The 13,248-nt window shown below is 44.2% G+C and overlaps 1 long non-coding RNA gene across 1 annotated transcript; it reads left to right on the plus strand.

Annotated features, from left to right (window-relative positions):
* The first annotated feature begins 8,429 nt into the window (after positions 1–8,429).
* LOC310648321 lies at positions 8,430–9,363 on the plus strand. The gene is made up of 2 exons (XR_014494066.1): positions 8,430–8,792; positions 8,971–9,363. It is a non-coding gene; the product is annotated as an uncharacterized lncRNA (long non-coding RNA).
* Positions 9,364–13,248: the final 3,885 nt, after the last annotated feature.

The following is a 13,248-nucleotide window of genomic DNA, read 5'->3' on the forward strand; positions in this document are numbered from 1 at the left end:
CAACAACAAGCTGACTTTTTTAGCTTACTTCACACAAAGCTTACCCAGTTGGATTATAAATCTTTTATTTTTATGGGAGACTGGAATGGTGTTTTGGATGTGCAGTTGGATAAGGCTGGAGCTTTTAAGCGCATTCCAAGTCATGCTAGATTGCCTAAATCTTTTTTTGAAATGAAGGACGACTTGGAATTGCGAGATATTTGGCGTGAGAGACACTTGCAGGAGAAGGATTATACTTTTTATTCTGACAGACACCAATCTTTTTCGAGGATTGATTTTATTTTGTTGACTAATGATTTTTTTTTGAGAACTAAAAAGGTGAAGATTTGTGCAAGAACTATCTCTGACCACAGTCCAGTTTGGTTGGAGATTGATAAGGAGAAAAGAGATAGGCGCTCGTGGCACGTAAATGAGAATTTGTTTAGAAATCAGAGAAATGTGGAAGAATGCAAACAGCGGATGAAGGATTTTTTTGAGATTAATATGAATAAGGGTACCTCTATGGATATGGTTTGGGATGCTAGCAAGGCCTATATGAGAGGGGTGTTGATATATATGAATAATAGACATAGACGTGCAGTGGAAACTAGAAGGAAAGAACTGGAGAATGAAATAAAGGAAAAAGAAAAGGCTTTGATTTTGAACCCAGAGGATGTGAAGATCAAGGAGGCTATTAGACTGCTAAGAAAACAATTTGATAAATTAATGGCTGATCAAGTGGCGACCAATCTGCGGTTTGCTAGGCATAATACTTTTTGCAACGCTAATAAACCAGGCAGATGGTTAGCTTATAGACTGAGGAAAAAGCAAAGGGCTTCTAATATAGACAAAATTGAGCATAAAGGAAGGGTTGTGTTTCAACAGAATCTTATTAAGGATGCTTTTGTGGATTTTTATTCGAAATTATATACTAAAGAGGAAATTAATGCAAAAGATATTGATATATACTTGGAGAATGCTAGCATCCCGGTTCTTACGCAAGTACAAAAAGAGGGGATTAATCAACTGATTACAGAAGAAGAAATTTTTACAGCAATTAAGGAACTGAAGGTGGATAAAGCACCAGGCACGGATGGCTTGACTGCGGCCTATTATAAAAATTTACAATTAGAGATGATAAAACCGTTAAAGGAACTGTTCCAGACAATCCAGAGGGGGGGAAAGGTGCCACCGTCTTGGAGAACAGCTTTTATCTCTTTGATTCCGAAGGAAGACCAGGATGCTACTCAAGTTAAAAATTACAGACCGATATCGCTTTTAAATACAGATTATAAGATATTTGCTAAGGTTTTGGCTAATAGACTGATGAGGGTTCTGCAACAGGTGATTCATGGGGATCAAACGGGGTTTATTAGTGGTAGGCAAATGAAAAATAATGTGAGACATATAGTTGATGTGTTAGAGTTTTTGGAAAGGCACAACCAGATCTCTGCAGCGTTAATCTTTTTAGATGCTGAAAAGGCCTTTGATCAATTGAATTGGCAATTTTTGTTGAAAGTTTTAGACAAAATGGATTTTGGGGAAAATTTTTTACAACCGATTAGGGCATTATATCAAAAACAAACTGCCCGAATCATAGTTAACAATAGCCTGACAGAAGCATGTAATATTGAGAAGGGCACAAGGCAAGGGTGTCCGTTATCGCCCTTGTTATTTGTGTTAACATTAGAGATATTATTGGTTAAGATTCGGAATTCGGAAAAAATTAAGGGGATACAAGTTGGAGATCAGGACTATAGATTGAGAGCATTTGCAGATGATCTGGTTGTTAAGTGACCCAGCCAGAGAACTCTGTTGTGGACCTGATGGAGATAATAACACAATATGGGAAGGTTTCTGGATTTAAAGTAAATACACAGAAAACTAAAATTTTGGCTAGAAATATGACAGTTTCACAGAAGGCTCTCTTAGAAGGATTAACTGGATTTGAGATTGTTAAAAGGGTTAAATATTTGGGGGTGATTTTGTCGCCCTCTAATACAAAGCTATATAAAAATAATTATGAAAAACTATGGGGGAAAATTCAAAAAAAATTGGAGAGTTGGGAAAAATTGCAATTGTCTTTGTTGGGACGGATTGCAGCAGTGAAAATGAATGTCCTGCCCAAATTTTTATTTTTATTTCAAATGATACCGATTCTCAAGAAAGATTCTAACTTGGAGGAATGGCAGCGTGGTATCAATAAATTTGTGTGGGCAGGGAAAAAGCCACGAGTTAAACTTAAGATTATGCAGGATACTCGTGAGAGAGGTGGCCTTAAATTGCCTAATTTTAAATTATATTATGAAGCTGCTGCATTAGTAGGAATAAGTGACTGGATTAATTTGACGCAACCGAGGTTATTAAATCTTGAGGGCCATGATTTGTTGTTTGGCTGGCATGCATATTTGTTGTATGATAAGAAGGTAGATACTGTGTTTAGGATGCATATTTTAAGACAGGCATTGCTGAGAGTTTGGAAGAAGTATAGACATAAGTTAAGCTGCAAGATACCATTGTGGGCAATTCCAAAACACGCAATAGAAAATATACATGCTGGTTTCAAACATGATGTGACTACATACAAGGAAATCTTAAGGTTGGAAAGGAATGTTTGGTGTTTGAAATCATATAGCCTCTTGCGAGAAGAGAAGGTTGTTCAAACTTGGTTTCAATATATTCAGTTACGGGCCAGGTGGAAAGAAGACCAGAAAAATGGATTGGCAATGACTGATGAAAACTTGACAAAGCAAATTAGAAATCAGGGACCAGCACATATCAAACGGATATATCTTGCATTGATAGAGATTGATTCAGAAACAGAGCTTGTTAAGGATTGTATGATAAAATGGGCCCAAAACATTCAGGAAGTTATTACAATGGACACGTGGGAAAAGATTTGGGTGAGGAACGTAAAATTTACTCAAGCTCAAAATCTAAGAGAGAACTTTTACAAAATGTTTTATAGATGGCATTTAGATCCTAAAAAGCTTGCAAGTATGTATCCGAATTATCAGCCTAAATGTTGGAGGTGCGGTGATGAAGATGCAACATATTTTCACATATGGTGGACATGTAAGAAGGTTAAGGTTTTTTGGATAAAAGTCTGGTGGAATATGCAGAAGATTTTTAAACGGAGGATAAAGTTCTGTCCGCAATTTTTTTTGTTGGGAATAATTGTTGACGCTACAGTTGTGGACTCCAAGTTGATGTTGAACTTAGTTACGGCAGCAAGACTTTTGATAGGTCAATATTGGAAGAAAGAGGAACTGCCGACCATAGAAGAGTGGACTTTAAAGGTTTCCGACCTGGCATAGATGGCGAAGATTTTGGCCTATTTGAAAGATCATTCGCAAGAACGTTACATTATGGAATGGAGAAAATGGATTGAGTTTATCCAGAACAAGTATATAGTTAAGAAGTTTTATGTAGCATTCGAATAAGTCTTCTTTCGTTTTCTTTTTTCTTTTTCTATTTTAGTTTTTTATATATATTTAATATTGCTAAGGTTTGTTTTATCCTATATAAGCTAGAGAGTGATGGATTTTAGAATTTATAGTTGTTAGTATATGGTTGTTTATGATTGCTTTTTTATATATATATACCTTGTATTTAGCTCTGGGAAGTCGGGGGGAGGGGGGGAGGGGGGAGGTAGGGGGGGAGGAGGGAGGGGGGGAGGGGGGGAGGTAGGGGGGAGGTAGGGGGGGAGGAGGGAGGGGGAAGGGGGGCTTTTTAAAGGAAAACTGTATTTTAAAACTTTTCAATAAAAAAAAAAAGCTTGCAAGTATGTATCCGAATTATCAGCCTAAATGTTGGAGGTGCGGTGACGAAGACGCAACATATTTTCATATATGGTGGACTTGTAAAAAGGTTAAGGCTTTTTGGATAAAAATCTGGTGGAACATGCAGAAGATTTTTAAACAGAGGATAAAGTTTTGTCCGCAACTTTTTTTGTTGGGAATAATTACAGATGCTACAGTTGTGGACACTAAGTTGATGTTGAATTTAATTACGGCAGCAAGACTCTTAATAGGTCAGTATTGGAAGAAGGAGGAACTGCCGACTATAGAAGAATGGACTTTAAAGGTTTCTGACCTGGCAGAGATGGCAAAGATATCTGCCTATTTGAAAGATTATTCGCAAGAACGCTATATTATGGAGTGGAGAAAATGGATTGAGTATATCCAGAACAAATACGGGACTAAGAAGTTTCATGTAGCATTTGAATAAGTCTTCCTTTCTTTTTTCCTTTTTTTAATATATATTTTTATATATTTTATATTAATAGTGTTTGTAGTTATCCTATATGAGCTAGAGAGTGATAGATTTTAGAGTTTACGGTTGTTAGCATATGGTTGTTTATGATTCTTTTTTTGTTTTTTATACCTTGTACTTAGCTCTGGGAAGTTGGGGGGGGAGGGGGGAGGGGTAAGGAGGGAGGGATAGGGGAGGGGTAGGGGGGTTTGTTAAAGATAAAATGTATGATAAAACTTTTCAATAAAAAAAATCGTCAAAACCTGGGGCCCCCAGGAGTGCAGGGACTTCGCCAGCACAGCAATCAAACTTACAGGCTTTAATGCCCCCCCCCAACTTTGACATTAAAAGACCTGCAGGAGGCTTTGAAATCTCAAACTAAAGCAGACATGTCAAACACAAGGCCCGCGGGCCACAAACGGCCCGCCATATGATTGAATCCGGCCCGCACAACTCTCCCAGAAATTACAAAGGTCCGGCCCCCACCACCTTGGCGCCGGCCCGGCTGAGCACCTGCTCAGTAGGAGGCAAGTGCACGTGGGCTGGTGGAGCCCAGCAACATTTGCAGCTCGTTAGCCCCTCGACAGCTCATTGGCCAGAGCCCAGGCAGCCTCCTCCCAGTTCCAAAAAAAAAGTGGGACTAAAAAAATTCAATCGATCAATTCAAACTGCTCACAAAAAAAAAACAACTCTCAAAGTTCGAATTGATTGAATGAACTTCTTTGGTTTGTGGGACTGCCAAACTTCTTTGCTTCTTTGGACTGCACGTGAAGTCAACGGAGGAAGAAACAGGAGGAGTGGAAAGGTGAGTGGGACCTTTTTCTACTTGCTGTCCGGGTGGGGGTGGACAGTCTCTGGTGAGGGGATGAGGCGCCCAGGAAGAAAGGTGGACTTGAGGAGGCCAGAGAAAGAGCTCTGTTACTTCTGCCGACATGCTTTGGCGTTTCATCTCCTCGTTCGGGCGCTGCGGAGGGCGAGGCGAGGCGCCCGGCCCGATCCTGCAGCGCCCCAGCCCAGACACGCCTGCGGGAGGGGAGCTCAGCTGTTAATTTCCCTGTTCGGGCGCTGCGGAGGGCGAGGTGAGGCGCCGGGCCCGATCCTGCAGCGCCCCAGCCCAGACACGCCTGCGGGAGGGGAGCTCAGCTGTTAATTTCCCCGTTCGGGCGCTGCGGAGGGCGAGGCGAGGCGAGGCGCCCGGCCCGATCCTGCAGCGCCCCAGCCCAGACACGCCTGCGGGAGGGGAGCTGAGCTGTTAATTTCCCCGTTCGGGCGCTGCGGAGGGCGAGGTGAGGCGCCGGGCCCGATCCTGCAGCGCCCCAGCCCAGACGCGCCTGCGGCAGGGGAGCCGAGCTGTTTCTTTCCCCGTTCGGGCGCTGCGGAGGGCGAGGCGAGGCAAGGCGCCCAGCCCGATCCTGCAGCGCCCCAGCCCAGACGCGCCTGCGGCAGGGGAGCCGAGCTGTTTCTTTCCCCGTTCGGGCGCTGCGGAGGGCGAGGTGAGGCGAGGCGAGGCGCCCGGCCCGATCCTGCAGCGCCCCAGCCCAGACACGCCTGCGGGAGGGGAGCTCAGCTGTTAATTTCCCCGTTCGGGTGCTGCGGAGGGCGAGGCGACGCGCCCGGCCCGATCCTGCAGCGCCCCAGCCCAGACACGCCTGCGGGAGGGGAGCCGAGCTCAGCTGTTAATTTCTCTGTTCGGGCGCTGCGGAGGGCGAGGCGAGGCGCCAGGCCCGATCCTGCAGCGCCCCAGCCCAGACACGCCTGCGGGAGGGGAGCTGAGCTGTTAATTTCCCCGTTCGGGCGCTGCGGAGGGTGAGGCGAGGCGCCCAGCCCGATCCTGCAGCGCCCCACCCCAGACGCGCCTGCGGCAGGGGAGCCGAGCTGTTTCTTTCCCCGTTCGGGCGCTGCGGAGGGCGAGGCGAGGCGAGGCGAGGCGCCCGACCCGATCCTGCAGCGCCCCAGCCCAGACACGCCTGCGGGAGGGGAGCTCAGCTGTTAATTTCCCCGTTCGGGCGCTGCGGAGGGCGAGGCGAGGCGCCTGGCCCGATCCTGCAGCGCCCCAGCCCAGACACGCCTGCGGGAGGGGAGCCGAGCTCAGCTGTTAATTTCTCCGTTCGGGCGCTGCGGAGGGCGAGGCGAGGCGCCCGGCCCGATCCTGCAGCGCCCCAGCCCAGACACGCCTGCGGGAGGGGAGCTGAGCTGTTAATTTCCCCGTTCGGGCGCTGCGGAGGGCGAGGCGAGGCGCCCGGCCCGATCCTGCAGCGCCCCAGCCCAGACGCGCCTGCGGCAGGGGAGCCGAGCTGTTTCTTTCCCCGTTCGGGCGCTGCGGAGGGCGAGGCGAGGCAAGGCGCCCGGCCCGATCCTGCAGCGCCCCAGCCCAGACGTGCGCGCCCCTAGGAGCGGAGCCACTTCTGCGGAGCCACAAGAGTGAAGCAGCAGCCGCCCTCCTGCAATCTTGGGCAGTGCCCAGACTGGCTCCATCCCTCTGTCCTGGAGTTGCTTCTCCCCCTCCACCGCATGTTCCCAGCCTGAATCACATGTCACTGGCCTCCTTTTCCGCGGACCATCCCTGCCAGTGCCCCCATGAGCCCCATCCCCTTGCCCCCTGGGTCCCCAAACCTCATTATGCTCAGTCTCTTGGTGGAAAATAAGTTGAAATCAATGGAGGGGTGCTTTGGGTTTCCCCCAAAGGACAGACTGACAGACCTTGAGAGAACTAACCAGCATTGCTTGCAAAAGCTAAATTTTGGATAGATATTTCAGGGATTTTGAACTCTATTTCTGGGCTTCATGGACATAGGAGAGTTGTTGGGAAAAAATGGAGCAAGTGGTTCCTTGTTTCCTATTTGGGAAAGCTGGATGTGTCTTGATTCCCCCCCCCTTGCAAATATCAGAATCTGATCAGAAATGGAGGCTGAGTAGTCCTTGTGGCTGCTAGACCAGCTTCTGAGTGATGGTGGATTGCTGATTTTTTCCTCCATCCATACAGGATCTCTTGCATAAAACATATAATTTCAATTGTATCAAAGAGGGCTGCTTTCTTGCTTTCTCTCCACAGATGCTGTTATGTTGCTAAACCTACTCCAAACATCTGGACTTGCAGCATCTTAGGATACCTACCTAGTGTGCTCACAACTGCTTGCCTCACACAGTACCTGAGACTTTGAGCTTTCTGTCCAGTCTCATCCATATATTTATCTGCAGGGAAGAAGACCTGCGTGCCAATATTTAAATCCCCCAAAATGGCCAAACGGAAAGTGGACTTTGAAAAAAGATGCTTTCAAAAGAGGTGGGAGCCAGAGTACCTGTTTGTTGACATTGAAGATAAGGCTGTGTGCCTTGTTTGTGGAGCTACTGTGGCTGTATTTAAAGAGTATAACTTGAGACGGCACTATGAGACGAAGCATCAGGACAAGTACAAAAACTTGAACATGGAGCAGAAAGCACAGAAGGTGGAAGAGTTGAAAAAGAGCCTGATGTCACGGCAGCATATGTTCAGAAAAGCAAAATCACAAAGTGAAGCTGCTGTGAAAGCTAGTTTTATAGTGGCAGAAGAGATAGCCAAATCAGCCCGGCCATTTACAGAGGGGGAGTTTTTGAAGCACTGCATGATTAAAGTGTGCAAAGTCATGTGTCCAGACCAAAAGCAAGCTTTTTCAAACATAAGCCTAAGCAGAAATACTGTTGTTGATCGGATATGTGAGCTTGCCACTGATTTGCAAGGACAATTGGTTGAAAAGGGAAAAGAATTTATTGCTTATTCCCTTGCTGTGGATGAGAGCACTGACATCTCTGACACAGCACAGCTGACAATCTTCATCCGTGGAGTGGACTCAGGTTTATGCATTACGGAGGAGCTTCTGGATATAACATCACTGCATGGCACTACCACAGGGAAGGACATATTTGAAGCAGTATCCAAAAGTATACATGACATGAAACTACCCTGGGACAAACTTATAGGACTCACAACAGATGGAGCACCTTCAATGTGCGGGGAAAAGAGTGGACTAGTAGGAAGGATGCGAGACAAAATGAAGAGTGAGAATTGCACAGGTGAGCTGACAGCATATTACTGCATTATACATCAAGAAACACTATGTGGCAAAGCCCTGAAAATGGACCATGTAATGCACACTGTAACAAAGACAGTTAACTTTATAAGAGCCAAAGGTTTAAATCACCGTCAATTTAAGACTTTTCTTGAAGAAATAAATTCTGAACTTGGTGATCTCCCTTATCACACAGAGGTGCGATGGCTAAGTCGAGGGAAAGTGCTCAACAGATTTTTTGAATTACGCATGGAAATTTGTCAGTTTATTGAAAGCAAAGGAAAAGACTGCACAGAATTGAAGGATGAAAAGTGGCTGTGTGAATTAGCATTTCTATGTGACATTACTAATTATCTCAGTGCACTAAACCTACAGCTTCAGGGACAGGACCGTGTGATCACAGACATGTATGATGCTGTGAGAGCTTTTCAAGTAAAGCTGCGACTGTGGGAGACTCACATGCAGCAAGGAAACTTGAGTCACTTTCCCAGTTGCCAAACAATAAAAAACCAGGTCTCCACCACTGCCTTCTCAAATGCTGAGTTTGCTAATAAACTGAGCACACTTCAAATGGAGTTTACACGTCGCTTTGCTGATTTTGAAAAACAGAAATTTAGTTTTGGACTGCTCAGCAATCCATTTTCAGTTGAAGTGGAGAGTGCTCCTGTAAATATCCAGATGGAGTTGATAGAACTCCAATGTAACAGCACACTGAAGGGAAAGTACGATTCTGTAGGACCCGCACAGTTCACCAGGTTCATCCCTGAAACAATGCCCCAACTCCGCCTACAAGCTGCTCGAATGCTCTCCATGTTTGGGAGTACATACCTCTGTGAGCAACTTTTCTCTGTCATGAGGGTGAACAAAAGCGCACACAGAAGTCAGCTCACGGATGCACACCTCCACTCTATCCTGAGAGTATCCACCACTCAAAACCTATCCCCAAACGTGGATGAACTTGTAGCCAGGAAAAGATGCCAAACATCCAGTTCGGACAAAATGGCATGAGAACTAAAAAGCTTGTTTTTTTCTTTGTTTTAAATGTGTTTTTGCAGATTTATTTGAAATAAATAATTTATTTGTTCATATTTGAAATTTTATTCCTTTTTGCCCCACTCTTAGGCATAATACACTTCTGAACTAATATGATACAATAGTCCTACATGCAACTGGCCCTTTGAAGGCAACCATGATGCTTGATGTGGTGAAAGTTTCCAGGAAGCAGTTTCCTCCAACTTCTTCTGCCTTGAAAGATCTCTAGAGAGGAGCATGCAGGACTGGGAAGTGCTGCTCCCCTGCCTCCTCTTGCTCTCCAGAGATCTGTCAAGGCAGAAGAAGGAAACCCCCCCCACACACAAACACACACACACACACACACACACACTTCAAGCTTGGAGACTAGGAGGCTATCTATATCTGAGCTAACAAACTACCAATCATGCCTGGGCTTGGGAAGAAGGCCCTTTCCATCCTCTGTGGATAAAAGCCCCGAAACGTGGAATATAGTGCGTGTGTATGTGCACATGCTTGGCTGCAGAAGTTTGGGGAGGTGAAGAGCTTGTGGGGCAATGACATGTCCCCACATCAAATTAGCCGGTGCAACTTGTTCTCTCCTGATCCAGGTATCTCGAGTCAGCTGCGCTGAGTGAGCAGCATTGAGATGGCCACGCCCACTTGGTCACGCCCACTTGGCCACACCCACTTGGTCACGCCCACTTGGTCACACCCACCCGGCCCCCCGAGGGCAGCCATAATGCTGATGTGGCCCTCGATGAAATTGAGTTTGACACCCCTGAACTAAAGAAATAGAAAAAGAAATAAATGATAAGATGGAGAAAATAGAAAACAAGATGGAAAAAATAGATGAAAAAATGAATGATAAATTTGAGTTAATATCAGAAGAGATTGGAGAAATTAAAGAAACTATGCAGATTAAAAATAAAGAAATAAGGGAAGATATTTTATTGGCATTTCAGGGACTGGCACAACATATTCAAAACATGGATGATCGTATGGAAGAATTAACTCAAGGCAATATTGCTTTGGAAGATAAGATGACTGAGGCTCAAAATAAAATGGAAAAGATGGAAGATGAAACTGTAATGCTACAATATACAAAAATGGAATTTGCTTTAAGAATTAAAGGACTGAAGGAGAACAAACAGGAAAACCTGAGAGAGATACTGGCAAAGGCCTTTGCTCCAATAATGGGTTGGCAAGTTGAGGATTTCATACGGGAAATTGAAAAAGTTTTTAGAGTCAACTCCTGGATTGCGAAGCAGAGGAATTTACCAAGAGATGTGGTGATCTATTTTTCGAAGAGGGTGATTCGAAATGAAATTATTCAAGCTTTTTATAATAATAGGTTCCAAGTTGAAAATCAAGAAGTTTTGATATTGAAAGAAATTCCTCCAAAAATTTTAAGAAAAAGGAAAGAGTTTGCTTTACTGGTAAATGAATTGAAAAAAAGGCAGCATCAGTTCAGATGGGATATACCAGCTGGAATAGTGGTCAACTACTTAGGTACTAGATATCGTCTTAATACAATAGGGAAAGTAAAAGAATTTTATTTTAATGTACTGAAAGCAGAGTTGCCACTATTTCCTGAAAAGAAAAGAAGTGAAGGAGAGAAAAAACAGGCTCAAATGGAACAGAAGCAGATTTATGCAGAAGGTTCGAATTTGTTGGTTGAAGAAGAACTACAATTAGTTGTGGATATGGACCAGCCTTTGAAATCAATAGAGGTACCTAGAGGCCAAAGAGTGACACGAGCAGCAGCCAGACGAAAAGCGCAAGAAGAGCAGAAACAGCAAGATCAAATTAAAACTCAAGAAGTTACTAAAATGGAAGCAGTGGGAGGGGCAAGACCAAAGCATCAGGTTCATATGAATCTGCAGGAATTGTTCCAAAAGCTTCTAGTCACGAAAGATGGCGACCAAGTTTCTAACTTAGAATGTTAATGGCTTAAATTCACCACAAAAGAGGAAAAAATATTTCATTATTTGAAACAATATAAAAATGATGTTATTTGTTTGCAAGAGACACATATTAGAGTAGTAGACCAAAAGTATTTGATAAACTCCAGATTGGGAATACATTTTGTTGCATCTGCCCCGGATAAGAAGAATGGAGTAGTTATATACTTAAAGAAAGATCTAACTGCTAAATTAATTGAGGCAGATGCACAAGGACGATATATTGCAATTGAACTTATAATAGAAGGAAAAATAATACTTTTGGTTGGAATATACGCACCAAATCAACATCAAGAAAATTTTTATAAACTTTTACATGACAGAATAACCCAATGGGATTATAAATCTTGTATTTTAATGGGAGATTGGAATGGAGTTCTGGACACAGGAAAAGACAAAAGAAGGTCTTCTAATGTGTGGGAACAGCCAGAATTTGGCCTCCCAAGAATTTGGCCTCTTGGGCTTCAGCTTTCCCAAACCCCTTTACTGGCCTCCACGTGAGTAACAGTGAAGAGCATACTCTCCTGGCTCACAGGCTGGCATGTGGGAGGTTTGGGAAATGCTATGATAAAGCTGTCACATATATCTTTTAGTATCTTGTTTTTGTATGAACTAATAGGCACCTGAGAAGTTCTCACTAGGTATCCAATTATCTCTATGTATCCTATGTTGTATGAGATTGATGGAGTTTTTGTAATGTTGGAGGTGAATAAAAGTTCAGCGGGCAGTTGCTCAGGAGGTTTTTTTTTTGGAGACGAGGCTGCCTGGCTGGTTCAGAGCATCTCTATCGACCCAGGTCTGAATTCTTTTCCCTTCTTATGGTGCCCTCTCTGAGGCACGTGAGGAAAACTGTAACTTCTAGCTTACCTTCGCTCAGCAGGAGCTAAACGAACGTGTTCAACTATTCATTCCATTTAAGGAATCAACGAGGTAAGTATGGGGACTTCTCTTTCAACAGAACAGAAAAAACAGGTATCTGACCTTTGCAATTTGTTGACAAGGACTACGCAAACAGTTAAAGTCTATAAAGAGGATGTGGAAGAGCTGGTTAAGATGATTGGTAAGTTATGCTCTTGGTATCCTGCAGATGGGTCTTTTAGTCCCTATGATTGGCAAGAAATTGGGAAAAATGTGCATCGGGCTGCAACCACTCCAGTATCAGTACTACACACTTGGCAACTCTGCGGTAAAGCTATTACTGAGTTGTCCAATCCTCTCTTGTATCCTCCAAAATTAATAATTCCTTTGGCACAAATCCTGTACCCCCCAGACGCTCAGCCACCGCCATCTTATAATAATTCTTCACGGCAGTGGAGCTCTGAGAGTCAGCAAAATTTGGACCCTCAACAGCCTCAAACACAGACTGCTATTCAGCAAATGGTGCAATCTGCATTGGCCTCTGGAAATTCAGAGGACGTCCAGGAGGCATTGCCATTAGTGGCTGTCTGCCCCGTGGTCCAAAACGCTCAAAATCAGCAAGTCCATGAGTCTGTCGCATTTGCAGTTTACAAAGAGCTGAAAAGAAGTGTTACAGAAAATGGGTTGCAAAGCAATTTCACCCGAGGGGTTTTCCCTGAGAAGGCTCAAAATGAAACTGCTGCTGACGTTCTGATGAAACAATTGGCATATGAAAATGCTAATCAGAACTGCAAAACAGCCCTGAAAGCAATTTATTCCAAACCTGAAACTACCATTGCTCCGATGATTAAATTGTGTCAGAACATTGGAACTGAATCTCATAAGACAGAACTTTTGGCTACAGCTCTTGCAGCTGTAGTTCATTCAGCCAAAGACAAAAAATGCTTTGCTTACCATTTTATGGATGATATCTTGCTAGCTGGAAAGCTTTTACCTGCTAATTGTTTACTAACCTTACAGGAAATCTTGGCTAAATCAGGACTTGTTATTGCCCCTGAGAAGGTTCAAATTAAACCTCCCTTTCCATATTTAGGTCATCGGATGCTTCAGTCTTCTTCTTCTCCTTTTGTTCCAGC

This window comes from Vipera ursinii, assembly GCF_947247035.1.
Source record: "Vipera ursinii genome assembly, chromosome: W".
NCBI classification, from domain to species: Eukaryota; Metazoa; Chordata; class Lepidosauria; order Squamata; family Viperidae; genus Vipera; species Vipera ursinii.